The sequence below is a fragment of the Lygodium microphyllum genome, chromosome 6 (assembly GCF_053477565.2).
Source record: "Lygodium microphyllum isolate KBCC chromosome 6, Lygodium_microphyllum_v1.1.10, whole genome shotgun sequence".
NCBI classification, from domain to species: domain Eukaryota; kingdom Viridiplantae; phylum Streptophyta; class Polypodiopsida; order Schizaeales; family Lygodiaceae; genus Lygodium; species Lygodium microphyllum.
This window is the reverse complement of record NC_141140.1, coordinates 126,877,566-126,892,804: the sequence shown is the minus strand read 5'-3', so window position 1 is coordinate 126,892,804 and position 15,239 is coordinate 126,877,566. Positions and strand designations below refer to the sequence as shown.

The 15,239-nt window shown below is 42.6% G+C and overlaps 1 long non-coding RNA gene across 1 annotated transcript; it reads left to right on the top strand.

Annotated features, from left to right (window-relative positions):
• The first annotated feature begins 12,623 nt into the window (after nucleotides 1–12,623).
• LOC148035100 (uncharacterized) lies at nucleotides 12,624–15,017 on the top strand. Its single transcript, XR_015691156.1, has 3 exons — nucleotides 12,624–13,098; nucleotides 13,275–13,333; nucleotides 13,421–15,017. It is a non-coding gene; the product is annotated as an uncharacterized LOC148035100 (long non-coding RNA).
• Nucleotides 15,018–15,239: the final 222 nt, after the last annotated feature.

Genomic DNA, 15,239 nt, shown 5'->3' with positions numbered 1-15,239 from the left:
ATTGAGCTAATAGCAAGTGAGGACAATTGCTATCCCACCCAGGGGGTATGATGCTAGGAGGCATATTCCACGGTGGATTCCGTGCCATGGGGGATTCCGTGAGGTTTTGCGGTGGATTCCGTAAAATTTTATTACCGGGGCTCATATACAAAGTGGATTCTTTGCGCGAGAAGTCGATGGGGACGCCTATCCTTTTCGGGCGTTTTGTTAATTTAGTGTGTACATGGGTGATTCCATAGCGGGTGATTCCGTAAAATACATATTTAAATTAATAAACATTTATGAGTTTAGAGTGCGCACTCGTGATAAATTAAGGTTAGGATTGATTTCTAACCAATTTATTTATGTAGCTGAAGACTGCTAGGTATTCACTTTTGTCGGTTTAATTGTATTGTTTTTCTAACAATTGTGAATGCTTCAATTGATGTGTTGAGCTAGCAGCGGTGGCAGTGGGAAGCATTGGGGGATAGCGTGTATTCAAGTTATCGTCAATATTTTGATGGACGCGTATCTTAGGCATAGCGCCTATATTTTGTCACGCTTATTTATCAAAGTGCTTGATATTTATTTATTATTTTTGTATGCGCATGGGTGCACGATTTAGATATTTGTATTGGACATTGTATTTGGGTATACCTGACTTCTTGGGCGCCCATTAGCTTTAATTCTTTATTGGCACAAAAGCAAACTCAATAGCTAAAGCGTGCTATTTTGTAATTTGTGCTATTATTTGAGCTTGAAGATGATTAATATATGAAATACATGCTTTGTGGAGCGCTCACACAAGGCATGGGGGGAGATTGCACCCAATTGGTCTCTTGTTCATATTGTGCAAGCTTTCTACATTGATTTGTGTGCAAAAAGTAGAGTTCTTTTGTTCTTGGGGACCTTCTAACACTCACTACGCGCGCTTACGGCGACCGATCTGCGCATCATGTAGTCATGCCCAAACAAGCATAGGCATAAACTGTGAATGTAGCACTAGCATCAAATGTCTGTGGACTGTTTATAATAATCCTGAAACACTGTTTTCAGCCACCAACTAATGCCTGATCTCAAAGGATCAATGCCAAGCATCAATACATGTGCTAAAGGCCTGAAATGGAGCCCCAAACAAGTGCTTAATGCCAAGCTGGAGCTGGAGCTGAAGTGGCTGACTGTGTGGTTGTCCAAAAAATAGGCACAAATTTTGTGATATTGCTACTACTCCTGCTGGTCCACGTGGCAGGTCTGGAGTGGTTGGAGGGCTCAAACATGAGCCAAAGGGGTATGGGAACAAGCCTCTAACAGCCCACAACCGGTGGCAAAGAGATATGAAGGTTGGAAGCTTGAATGGTGGCTGCCCTATTTGCCTAGACATGTGGACTGAAATAAAACTCTGAAATAATGAAGCAATACCTCAATGTCAATGCCTTGATGGTGCCTCGATAGGCGAGAAAAAGCTCGAGAAGCTGAGGAGTGACAGGAGCTCAAGAGAATGAGCTATGGCTGTCGGGAAGGAGACCCAAGGCGAGTGGGGAGTCTATGGGAAGCTGAGAATGCCATGAGCCAAGCTCAAGAGTCAGGAAGCCGTGCTCTGATACTAGTTGAAAGGAGAGAAGGATCGAAGCTTGCACTCGAGAGTTATGGCAAGAGAGTAAGAGCAAGAAAGAGAGAGAGAGACAAGAAATGGGAACTCCAACAGTCACAATGTGTGACCAGGCCTTCCTTTATTCAAGCTGTCACTAAAAGAATAAAGAATAAAGTGACAGTGACGGGCGCCCGCCACTTGCAATGTGCAGTGGTGGTGACTGTCAGTGTAGTAATACACGGGCGACTAGACGAAGGCGCCTTTACCCCCAACACCTCCACTCTCTAACCTTCAATCCTAGGAAGGATTCTTCTCAATTATGAGGAGAAGGGAGTATGGTGAATCAAAATCAAATCAAACACACAAGGAAACAAAAAAGGAAAAAGATACCTTAAAAACCTCAATCCACACCTAATAATAGAGAAGGAAAGAAAACATTAACTCGCTATTGAGGAAAATGTAACCAAATTTTGAAATAAAGCTTGAAGGGAAAGTCTATATTTGTACTAAAAATGTTTCGATCCAGCAAGCATGGAGTCTTTTCTTTCAGCAAGTAAATGTTTTGGAAAGCATAATGGTGAACTATGGTTCATGACAAGACCTGAAGACGTCACAGCAAGACCGAGCCCATCGCCTTCCTTTCACAAAAGAGGAAAGGGCAAAGTATTGCCTTTCCCTTGGAAACAGACTTACAACTAGCTCAAATTCAAGAGCATTCACAACATTGAAGATGTAGTGGCCAATGAGGAGGTTGTCAAGAGGGTTGTAGAACAGTGCAACCTCGCCAAGTACATTGAAAAGTTGGACAAGAGCCGACCACATTGTGTGTGGAATTCTTAAGGACATACGACTCTAACAAGAGTCCCAACCACACTAAGTGTGTGAAATTCTTAAGGACATATAACTTTGATAGGGAGTGTGGGATAGTAACTGTGGGGAGTATAGAAGGAGCCAAGCAAGTGCAGATTTCGCTAGGTAAGGCCTTGGTAGAGAAGGTGTTGGGATTGGAACCAAAGGTGGAAAAGAGGCAGAAGAGAGATGTTTATGCCATGCTGAAGATGAAAAAGGAGAACGTATTGACAAACGATGGCATAAGCATTCAAGACATCCTCAACTCAGAAGTTAGATTGTAGGCTAAGATGATCCACTCCCTCTTCTCCAGCCAAAGGTACAACTCACTTATACACAGGATCAACGTGCACGTATTGGAGAGCATGGCATCTCACTCGCTGGATGAGGTGGATTGGAATGGCTACGTGCGAAAAACCATTGATCAATCTGCTAAAGCACTAGCCCTTGGAAGCAAATCGGTGGGTGAGAAATCCCCAGTGTCAAAAGGATCTGAGAGAAAGAAGCCTTCACCCAAAGCCTCGCTCATTGGGTATAGAGGAATCCTGAATGCTCTTTTCCAGGAAGCAATAAAGGAGGCACGGGATGGAGAGGAAGGAGCGGATAAAACACCTGACAAGTCACATCCCCATCACGATAGATAACAATAGAGTGAGAGGATAGTTAGTGAAGAGGAGGGAGAGCAAGAATCTCAGTCCAACAGAACGGAATCAAAGAAGTCTAAGAAGAAGATGACATTGAAAAAGTAGGAGGAAGAAAGGATGAAAAAGGAGAAAGTGGATTTGCAGAAAGCCAAGAAAGAGTCAAAATAAGAGGTGAAGGAAAGGAAGAAGAAAGAGAGAGAAGAGTTTGAGAGGCTAAAAGCTAAGTCAAAAAAAGTTGAAGAAGAGAGAAAGAGAAAGGCCACTAAAAAGAAGGAGGATTTGAGGAAGAAGGAAGAGGAAGACATCGAGTTGGCAAAATGCAGATCAATGGAGCAACAAGGTGAACAAGACAAGATGGACACTTTTGATCTCGAGAAGAGATGAGGGCTCGAGTTCAAGCACATAGGTGCCTGAAGACACGCCAACCGCAGTGTAGGAGGGCAAGGGCAAATCCCCCATCCACCCCATTCCACCCCTCATGGTACCTACCCCCACAACAACAATGCCTACCTTGGGTACCCCGACCATGGTAGATGCCAATAATCTTATGGCCTGGGTGCAATATTTTGTTAATAAGGAACTGGCTCAAGCAAAGAGTGTGGAAACCCCAACCATAGGGCAAAAGAGACCAGCAGCAGAGTAGATGCTGCGAGTGAAGGAACGACCCTAAGCGGCAAAAGGTGAAAACTTCCACAACTCCCATCCCCACAACTGTGACGCCACCCACTAACTACGACAAGTATGTCACGGAGCTACTCTCTCAATTGGAGAAATCCACGGAGGAAAAGAGAATAGCAGTGGTTGAGTTGGAAGCTAAGAAAGAGTCAGTGGTGACCTTCCAGCTGGAAAAAACACAACAGCTGGCCATGTACCAAAAGGAGATTAGCAAGCTAAAAGAAAAGCTCAGTACCAAGGAAGAAAATGAGAAAACCTAGAGAAAATAACTTGAAGATGAGAACCAGGAGTTGGTTGGACTACAACATGACTACAACTCTTAATAATGCAGCATGAGGACCTGGAAGCTCAACTGAAGAGAATCCAACTAGGCATGGATGAGCTCACTGCAAGAGAAGTAGAAAGAGTGTACAAAGAGGAAGAGCATCACCAAGAGGTTGAAGACTTGGTAGTAAGGGTGATACTAGGGGTAGATGAGCATGAGAGGTTGGAGAGAGATATCAAGTACCTGGAAAAGGAGGAGGTGATAACTCAGAAGTGGAAAGAATAAGAATCGACAATAACTGCCTTAATACAGAGGTAGGGGGAGAGCTTCGAGGAGATGACGAAGAGAGCAGAAGAGTGGACAACCCGCAATGAAAGGAGGGTGAAAACCTTGGCACACCGTCTGGCTCAAGTGGAGAAAGACAAAGTACTCACTAAAAGCAGAGTAGAGGCCGCCCAAGAGGGCTTTCAAACTCAACAATGCGCCTTCTTGAATAGCTTACTAGATGTCACACAAGCAGAGGAAGGAGAATCCATAGAAACTGTAAAGAAGAAGCTAAGGATAGCACACAGTGCTCTGAGAGCAGACCTACAGATGCTACCACACCCATGGGAGTTGGCCTTAGCATTGAAGAGCAGTGCCACTATCTCCTATTGGTAGGCCTAACCCCATAAGAAGTTGACATACTTGGATTCACAGAAGGGGCATAGCAAGTGCCAAGGTAAGAGGAGGCGACTGAAATGAACTTTGAAATGGGACCGCAAGAAGAAGAGCTTGTCCCACCGGCTCCTTTCCCACGACCAGATGAGCAGCAACAAGCAGATACCTCCGTAGAAAGAAAGACGGCACTGAGAGAAAGGAGAAAACAAATGGTGGAGAAAATAAGAAGAAGATGGAATGCTAGAGGAGTAATAGCATCAACTATACCTATCCCACGATGCAAGGACGAATCCCCAGCAAGCTTCCATGCTGGCCTTGTGATTTGGGAACGGCAGGAAATGGCCAAGAACCCCTTCGATTTTAATTTCCAATTCCCCACTATCCTATGTAGAGTTTTGCCCATCAAGGTGGTGGAGGAGGTGATTAATATCAGAGGCAGGCTTAGGGAGAAATGGCTGAAGGAGAGAATAGAACCTCACTCTCTGGGCACTAAAGATGCTAAATTTTGGCAAAACAAAGTTTTTGAAGTGCCAAGGTCAGTGCCTGGTTATGAATGCCAACCTACATGGAGAAGGCGGATCTACAACATCAACATGGACACTTGGATGGTCTTTTGCAACACTCAACCCTTCGAGCAGAACAACCCAACATTCATGCCATACCCTTGAAGGGTAGGAGTGGATTTTGACCCCAATGTCCCACGGCCACTTTGACTTCTCGATAATCTATAGTCCACATTGTACCACATATGAAGATGCCCTTATTTTCACATCAGAAGACTTGTATGATACCATGGTCCACTTCATCAACGAATTCTCTTCGTGCCTTGACCCCACCTTTATTACCACCTATAATTACCTTAGATTGCTTAGGATACTCCTTAGGCAAGACCCCACTCTGCAAGAGCGCGGCCTCCCAACCCTCCATTTTGATCCTAAGGCTATAGATAGTTAAGCAATGGCTCGATTAATGATGTGAGTTGTACTACTACCTTCATTTTGCTTAGCTCTTTTAGAGGATATGAATGATAGCCGCTTCACCCACTACAATCATCCATTCCTCTTCACCACCACCCACCCTTCAAGTTCCGCCTAGACCTCAAGGGGTATCTCCAAACCCACCAATTCCTTAACAAATCTATCAAGCCTCCTTCTCCGCCTCACTCTGATGACAAAGATTAGCTTCTATCATGACTATGAAACTTTTTTTTTTTAAAGAGAAAGAAAGAAAATGCAAAAGTACAAAACAAATAGAAAAACAAAGAGAATGGAAATGGAAAGAGAGCATTATACGAAGACATAGCAAGTTGCACATAGACCATAGTCACTGCACCTAAGGGGTTCTCAAGTTCGGCATGTCCAATGGCCTCGGTTGGCCGACTTTGTGTCTAACCCCCCAGCCCTTTTTAATCCCCCACTACACACACTTAGGGCACCTCAAGGGCAGGACATACCTAGGGAGGTAACACTCGTCTCTCTAAGTTGCGACCAAGGCACCTCACTTCCGCATGCACGGGGTTTTCAAATGTGGGATATCACCTAGATTTCCTGTGGTCAGACCTAGCTCCCCGTTCCACCAGCACAAACACGATGCACTACATGCTGAGGTAGACATTTTCCCTAGGTAGAGCATGTTTTCTCTTTTCACGTGCTCCCGGATGCTATAACCACCAACATCAGAGGCCACACCATCCACTCAATATACCTTCGGTCTCCAACAACGCAATCATTGCCAAGCTCCTCGACCACTACCAATTAACACAAGGCCCCATCATCCACTTAGACAACCACCCTTCAAAGCATTAGACCCTCAACAACAAAGACGGAAGCAAAAGAAGTGAAATGCGGATGAAATCGAAGAAGTAAGACAGAGAACAAGCAAAGGCACAATGGCGACCTCTGAAATCAAGTTAAAGATAAAAAGCACATTTTTAAGTGAAATGTGTCCCAAAACTTTTGTAAAAGAGTGCTAGGCTCCCTCCTATGCAATTTGAAAAAGGGTAGACGGACATAAGCTAAAGAAATAGGCCAAGCAAAAGGAAATAGAAAAGAGAACCTTGCCATAATGGCCGGTTATGTAAAAAAGGGAATGGGTGCCCATGGGATTTTAGGGCATGTATATAAAGTTCAAAAAGTGAAAGAGAGCTCATTCTTTGGTATGTGGCAACAAGAGACTCTTCTTCTTCTCTTCTTCTCTTCTTGTTGCTTGCTTCTATATGCTGAATAGAGGGAGTGTGAGGGAGTGAGGAATCAAGGAGGTGAAGCTCTCCACCATCTCCTCTCTTCTTCTTCTCTTCTCTTGTCTCATGCGCGGCTATGAAGGATGGAGCTTGGAGGTGGAGACTTGAGGATGCTTGAGCTTGCATCAAGAATCATGGAGCTACTGGTGTGCTTGAGGAAGGAGGCAACTCATTTGGGCATCGAGGTAAGCTCACTACACCCCTGTAGGATCAAAGGCGTGTCAGCTAGGTGAGAGATAGCCCTAGGTACTCACTTGAAATGCTTGAACAAATAAGCGGTCCGTGGGTCTCGGCAGTTGAGCATGAGCTCCCTCTACATTTTATTAGTCCTTACCCTTGATAAAAGCAAATTTACAACTTGAAGATAAGTTTTTGCTCATGCTTTCTGAGAGTCCAAGAATAAGATACCAAGTGGCTAATTACTAGATTTAGCCTAAATTGTCCTAATAATAACTTGATACTCATGAAATAAATTTCGATATACACACTTTAGAAAACCATAATTTTGTATGTAAGAGGAGCATGTTCATAACAAACACCCTTATGAAACGCTCATCCAACTTCCTAAATAACCCAAACAATCTAAATGCCTTTCAAATGATGATGTTGTTATGGTGTAGGTTTGCTCTAATGCCCCCCTTTTCATTGGAATGTACATTCTCACATTGACCTCCAAAAGGGAACAAATAATGTGCCTCTAAACCAAAATGGGCAACCTATTGACCTCCAAAGATTACAAGGGCTAGTTGTTCACTCGATTATGAGAATGGCAAAACCTGTAACTGAACACGTGTAGAGAATAAGGAGATTGCTTTTGACATTTAAAACACCATGGAGAGTGTTGTGACACAGGCATGTTGATAAGTCTCGTGTAGCATGGAACTGGACAAAGCATGTAGGAGCTTCATGGAGCATTCATAGGTAAGTTGATGAGACGTTTGCAAGCATGATAATGAGGCAATAGTTCAATTTCACTAGACAAGGGAAGGATTCTAATTGGATCCAACCTTGCGAGAGAGGACCACTTACGAGAGGGCATTGGGCAAGTATGGCAAGGGGCAATGTGGGAGTACTTGTCACATTCAAACAACATGTGGAGCAAGAGAATGACATGGGAGGTTTTAACCAATGTTTGAAAGGCCCCCATGTGTCCCTTTCCCTCTTATGTCGTGCACACGACCGACCGTTGTCATGTGTTGACTCGCCATGGTGAGTTACATGATGACATGGAGTGGAATATTTTGGGTATCTAGGGTTGAATATTGCGGGGAGAGTCCGTGGTGGTAGAGATGGTAACTCCACGTGTCAGAGCCCCATGCGCTTATCTGCCAAAGGCAAAACTTCACGAACAGGCGAATCGCCATCGCTATTGGCGTGATCGTGCCGCCGAAGGTGAGGTCGCAGCGCTGCTCCCGCCATATCACCCCTCTCTCTTCCCGTTACATCCTCCTCATCGATCTCATCCTCTACGCTTTTCGCAATCTCAGTTTGCTGCGACGCGGTACAGTTCTTCACGTCCTCCGCAATGGATTATGGGAAACGGGCAATCCATAGCGCTGTCCTCTTGTCATTTTCGCTATACAGCACCTACTTTACATTCGCAATCCATTGTCTGTCACCTTCTTTTAGATAAATTTTCTATGCTTGTATGGATGCCTAATTGATTGTTGTTTGCATGATGCTATCACATCTGCAAGTAGACGCCGTCATCAAGCCACTCGAGTTTTCAATCACCAGCTATCCCAAGACCAACAATGTTCATCTTCTATTCGTCATTGATTTCTCACCTTCTTCCGGGTCAATTCGTCACATTCTTCTTTCAAAATACATTGATATTTTGTGCTTGCATGGATGCCTGATTCATGTCTGCATGTTGCTGGCATATCAAAAATGCATATCGTCATCATGCCTTTTTATGTTCTCCACATCCATATGTCCCAAGACTAGCGTGTTGGGCTATAATATCCACCTACTCCCGAGCCAGTCTATCAAGCTCCCAATATATCCACACGTTACGTCTCGCATTTAGCATTTTTCTTCTACTTGCTTATACTAAATTCCCCTAGCTACATCCTCAATGTTGTCTAGACAACTAGGGTTCTAGTTCTATGGAGCTGCAAGGTGAATCTATTGTCATGGATCACTCATCGTCATCTCGCAATTCATGCTCTTTTTCTACAATACATAGATTGTTAACTCCTCTCCCTACATGCATGTCACTTCTAGGACAACAACAACTCATGATGTTGCAATGAGGTCCTACAATTGTATTCTAACACAAAGCGAGGCTTGCAAATGTGAATCTTTCAAGTAATTTGTGTTGCCATGCCATGTAACAATTGATTATATTTATGGGTGCCATATAGTCTCTTCATCAACATGCATGCGGTAATTTAACCTAACGATAAAGAATGTTTGGATTGACACACTATGGTAGTTAGCTCATGAATACATGCATATTTGCACAAGATTGTGATACAAATCAATCACTCCACAAGCGAATCACTTAATTGCAATTCCATAATAATAGCTCGTTTCCTTCACACTTGTTGGGAACTAAGGCTATACGGGTCTATTTCTAGTAATCACTTAGTTCTAACCTTTTCCTACTAACTCAAAAAACTTAAATATAACTTGTGATGCATGCATATTTAGTGTTATGCTTTGAAGTGTATGTATGTTGGTTGCACGTTACAATGAGCTGTGTGTTGTGCCATGTATGATAGTTTGTTCCTATGAAGCTTTAATGCTACATGCAAGGATTAATACATGGACTTCTTTAAATAATTAAGCTCTACTATTTAAAGTCTATTGTGCGTACTCTTGCATACTTTGTGATGGTTTGTTCCAATCTAATGGTTTCTAACATTTGTATGGTTTGTTGGTACCATCCTTTCTTGTTGTGCCTTCGTTCTTACGAGGCTTCGGTATTGCAAATGAAGAATTGCACAAGAATTGAGCTCTACTATATAGAGCCTCTTGTGCTTATAGTTGCGTACTTTGACGTGCTTTGTTCTTCGGTCTAACAAGTTGTGAGACACCTATGGTTTGTTAGTACCACTCCTCAATGTCACTTCAGGATGACATAGTGGAGAACACCCAATGTTGTCAGTGGACTCTTGCCTCCCCATTCCTTGTTTCAATACTTGATGCATGAAGCTTTTCTAGAGCACCTCCGAGACCTATCCCATTAATAGATATTGGGGCATTTGGGAGCTAGTATCACCCTAGCACAACTCAATCCTCAAAGAATAGTTAGTTCAGCTTCTCATTTGACCACAATGCAAGCCACACCATCTAGCCAATCAAGTGGCAAAAAGAGGAAGAGCACGAAAATATGGTCTCCATCACATTTTGGTGCTCCTTGATTTGCATGAATATAAATGGATTTCTCTTAAAGGGGGAACTTTAAGGCAAAGCACTAGGCTAAACTTGCTTATGACATGGATCATAGGTGTGGAACAGATTCTTTTGAGGTTTGACACGATTGGGTACACCAATTGTAAGTGGTTTAAATGACAGTTTTGTAGGAGAATACTATTTTGTTCTCTAGACAACATCCTTAGTAGACGACAAAGACGTAGCCATGGGGGACAGAAATGGGGTGCCTCCACCACTAGTTGGAGGATGTGGATACCCCAAGTAGGGTTGTTGACATCAACAATGATGCTGGGATTCTTGGTTCTACAATTAGACATGCCATCTGAGGGCAAAAGACGAAAAACACAATATAGCTTTAGCACTAGAAGGAATGGGAGTATTTGCAAAGGCATTCGAGCATGTGGAGCATATGGAGCTGGAAGTGAAGTGATTGGAGACGCAATTATAGCATAGCTTCTTGCTCCTTGGATGAACACATCATAACAAAACAATGACTAGTAGATGATCACCATGCAATTCATATACTTACACTTATGTGTGCTTTACATTTCCTAGTTGTGTGCTTTAGTGGAGTTTAGGGCATTTATCTTTGATGATGTCACCATCTTCGATTGCTTGATTGTTGTTAGCATGCATTGATGTCATCCTCATTTGCTTTGTAGTTGTTACTACTACTCTTTGTTATCATTAGTTGATCATGGACTTATGGCACTAGAGGTTCTCCAATACTTGAGTTGTGACATAGTGGTTTGATACCTTATTTATTGTTTCAAACTAATGCAAAGAGTGTTCAAATGTATTTTGAATCAACACTAAGTTTGATTTGAAAAGAATTACAAGCAATGAATGTTATCACATGTACTTTAATTGACCGAAAGCAGTTTACTGATAACACGCTTAGCCTTTGGGCCTAGTTTACTTAACCATGTGTAGCTAAGCATTTGGGCCTAATTTATTGAACCATGTAGATGGTTGGATTCCCATCACAATTCCTCCCATCTCCCTTCTCCGTTGATCCTCACTTGTCACTTATTTAACAGTGTTGAGATGCATTGCGATAATTAGCATCCGGATCGGCTTGCAAATGTATTGCACATATAAGGGTGAGTAAGACATCTTGTTAGCATCTATCTACTTGGAAGACACTTTTCCGTGATGATGAACAATGATAGAGATGACAAAGGACACCCTCATTTAAAAGGTTGAAATGTCTTGAGTTAATAGTTTTATCTACCTATTTTTTGAACTAGGTAGCATGTCATGCAAATAATGTAGCATCTATACTATTAGTTAAGGAGAGGTTGGGGGCGAGTGCCACGTGGCAGCCCCCCACCTCCCCCACAAAAAAGAAAGAGAATGCAGGGGCGGGTGTCACGCGTCCAGCATACACCCGCCCTCAAATAAAAATCGCACCCGCCCCGGTGTGAAGCACTGGGGTGAGTCTAGGCGCGGAGCGCCTAGTATGCATATATATGGCACATGTTTGTCAATTGGTTTGAATGTGTGCGTGAGATTGGTTCATTGTTAGTTGGAGATGATCATTAATCATTTATGAGCCTAGACTTCACAACTTCACGTGTCAAACATAAGAAGTAGCAAATGCAAGTTGATGTATTCAGTGTCTCTAAATTTGTGTATGGTCCGGGGATTCCCCTTGCCCAAAAGTGTCTACTATTTATAATTGCTTGAAATGCGGAGCCCATGGCACCTTTTTATGAACGGGTCTTTTGTCTTCCACCAAACGTTGTGACAAATTCTTCTTTTGCCCAATTGGCCCTATTGTTTGAGATAATGCAGAATCGTGAATTGAGGCCTGATTCACACTAGGGTAGTGGACAAAGTAACACTCAAGTCACTAGGGTAGTGGACAAAGTAACGCTCAAGTCCTCTGTCCTTTCCATAGAAGTTAACTTGTCCACTATGGATTTTTCACACTTGACCACCTAGCTTATGGATTTTTCACACTTGACCACCTAGCTTATTGGAACTGTCCCACCTTTATGTTGGAGCACGTGGGTTCAAACCTTGGCCACGAAAGACCTTGAAAGGAGATGTGCTATATAGGTTAATGGGAGAGGATATATGTCATCTTTATGGGCATGTGTTTCTTGCTGCCCAAACATGTTGTGGGATTGGATAGGAGCTGCCCTACGACGTAGAATTTCCAATGTTGACCGTTTGTCTTGACGTGAAACTTGAAAGCCCAAATTGGGGGTCATGTATTGATTGTCTCCTCTTTGGCCTTTGCGAACGTTGGCTAAGGCTTCCCTAATTTGACGGTTGTGCCACACTACGTAATACGGATAGTTCGCACTTCCATTTCAAAGTTAGTTAGTAAGGTTGACTGTGACATCTGAAAGGTCGAGCGGGACACCATTCTCAGTTTTACGAGAGCGAGCCGGAGCCATCTTCACATCCAGATTCGAAAGCCGTAAAAACCCTAACCCTAAAAACTCCCGTTTCAAGGACTCTTGTCTCTTGTCTGCCCTTTTCGATCCCTCCCTCACCCTCACCCTCACCCTCACCCTCACCGTCCGTCTGAAGGCTCCGTGTGCCTGTGACGATTTGGAAACAGCAAGCATCATCAGATGGGGATACTCGCGTGATGATCATCTCTTTGTCACTACCTCTGAGGCGCGCGAGTTTTCGCTTCCTCTCGAACATACGCCGGGTGCACCTGGGATGGTACATAAATATACTTAGAGGGCATAAATCTACTTATGCCCAATGATATCAGAAATGTGCTGAGGTGCCCCTACGACATGCTCCCTATTACTAGCGTGCAATCTAAGTTAATGAACTGGCCAGCTTTCAGGTGGGGGAAATTGTGATTCCTTGTCATCGACGTTGAAAGTTTGCAATATGGGTTTCTAGGTTTTGGGCTGTCTGTTGTTGGTTTTGGTAGCTTGTGTCATTAGCTCAGTGCTAGGAGCTCAGCTTTATTAAATGTCACTACGGGAACATTGTATTATCGACTCGAGCTGATTGCAGGCGTGCTCGACGAAGAGTGGGCGTGCAATGCTTACGATCTAGCAACACGAAGCCAACGGGTATTTGTTCTGTATGGGCCATGGGTTGCTTTCATGCCGTATGGTGTAAGTATCACATTTACTTATCTATTTCAATTGTTGAGCTAGAGGACCAGGTTTCGTCTATCTCGGGCACGAAAGGAACGGTCATTCCATGTAGCCCCAATTTGCCGCCCTCTGGCAATCGGGGAACGGGTCTTCTCTGCTGGGGATTTCGGCTTGTTGTCTGGTGATGTGACATAGCTAGCCTCCCAGATTCTCGATGGAAACTTTTCTGCTCTAATTGGAATCTTCCCTCCCTAAGGCCTAGGTTTCCATTCGGAACAGTAGAAGCGTGAATAATCCAGAATAGCAGGAGCAAGTCATTGATTTTTATCAAACCAATGAATCTAATGGCAGCAGGAGTTTGTAACTAACCAAATTTTTGATGTTAGTAGGATTATTACCTACATGAATTTCACATTTCTATGTCAGCATTTTATAATAAGGTGGAGGAAAGTCTCTCTTATGAATTATCTCATTTTATAATGAGATGGAGGATAGTCTCTCTAATGCGGTCTCATTACACCATACTTTTGGAAGGGCCCCCTCCCCCAATCATTGAAAAGCTTATGTTTTTGTAGACTCCCTTTTTGACAAGAATATGAATTATCTCATTTTATAATGAGGTGAAGGATAGTCTCTCTAATGCAGTCCCCCCATCATTGAAAAGCCTATATTCTTGTACGAGCTCCAATATGTATATTTTTGCTTAAGGAGCTTTGCCTTCTAGTAAATCTTGATGTCCCTTGATAGAACATTATTCAAAAACCTAGCAAACAAAGTGAAAAGCTTCTTGCTCTAATATGAAGTGTAGTAAGCCTTCAACTAATACACTATTTTTTGTTACCCCAATATTGAATGTGAATTGAATTATCAAGCATGAATGGCTTTTACATTTCCCCAATTTGCGATCTATAATCCCCCTTCCACCTAGCATTCTAGTTTGTGACAATTTGGACCTTGGGAGGTGAACTTTTCTTCCTCAATTTGAAAGTGATGGAGGATATGTATATGCTTTCTTCAGTCCATCCGAAGTAAACCTCTTGTAGAGTCTTGCTAGATCTTACCAAAGACAAGCAAAATTTAATGGTTGGGTAGATAGAATTCTTAGTATTTTAGAGTTTTTAATGTTGTAATGTGGCTAAATTGACTTCTAGTGCTCAAATGTCCTTTTGTTCTTGCTTGGGGGTGTGAAATCTTTAAGAAATAAACACTTCACTTGATGTAGCCAAGTAATTTTCTACTGCGTAAGTTTCATTTTATTCCTATTGAATGTCCATTGATGATTCCTTGGGTCAACAACTTGACCCATTGGGGAACCTAGGTATCCAAGGACTTGCTGATGTATATGAAGATTTCTCCCTTGTTGACCACCTTTCCTCTACAATCTATTGATGATTCCTTTCCTCCCTTGTGCTATGCTTTCAATCAAATATAATATTGGGGGTGTAGCAAAACAAAACGTGGGAGATTCAATTGTTCTTGTTGCACTTGCAGTTTTGGTTCTTTGTGAGGTTGATTAATCGAGATGTAAGCTTATCGTCCTTCAAATAACATGCTCTATATAGGTTAGCAACTATTTGGTGAAATTCTATGCACTATATTATTTTTTAGAGGGCTTTCCTTCTCTCATTTATATATTTTCTACCTCCCCTTTTAATTAAAATTTTCCCCTTTCCCTTCTCATGTGTAATGCTTAGGTTTTCTCTCTCTCTCTCTCTCTCTCTCTCTCTCTCTCTCTCTCTCTCTCTCTCTCTCTCTTTCTTTCTCATAGATCAAACTTTTTAATTAAACTTTTGTGTACTTAAAACATTTTTCAAAACTTTTTTTAATTTAAAAATTTTCTAATGTAGTTTTGAGAGAAGGATACAAAGAAGAGAGAGAG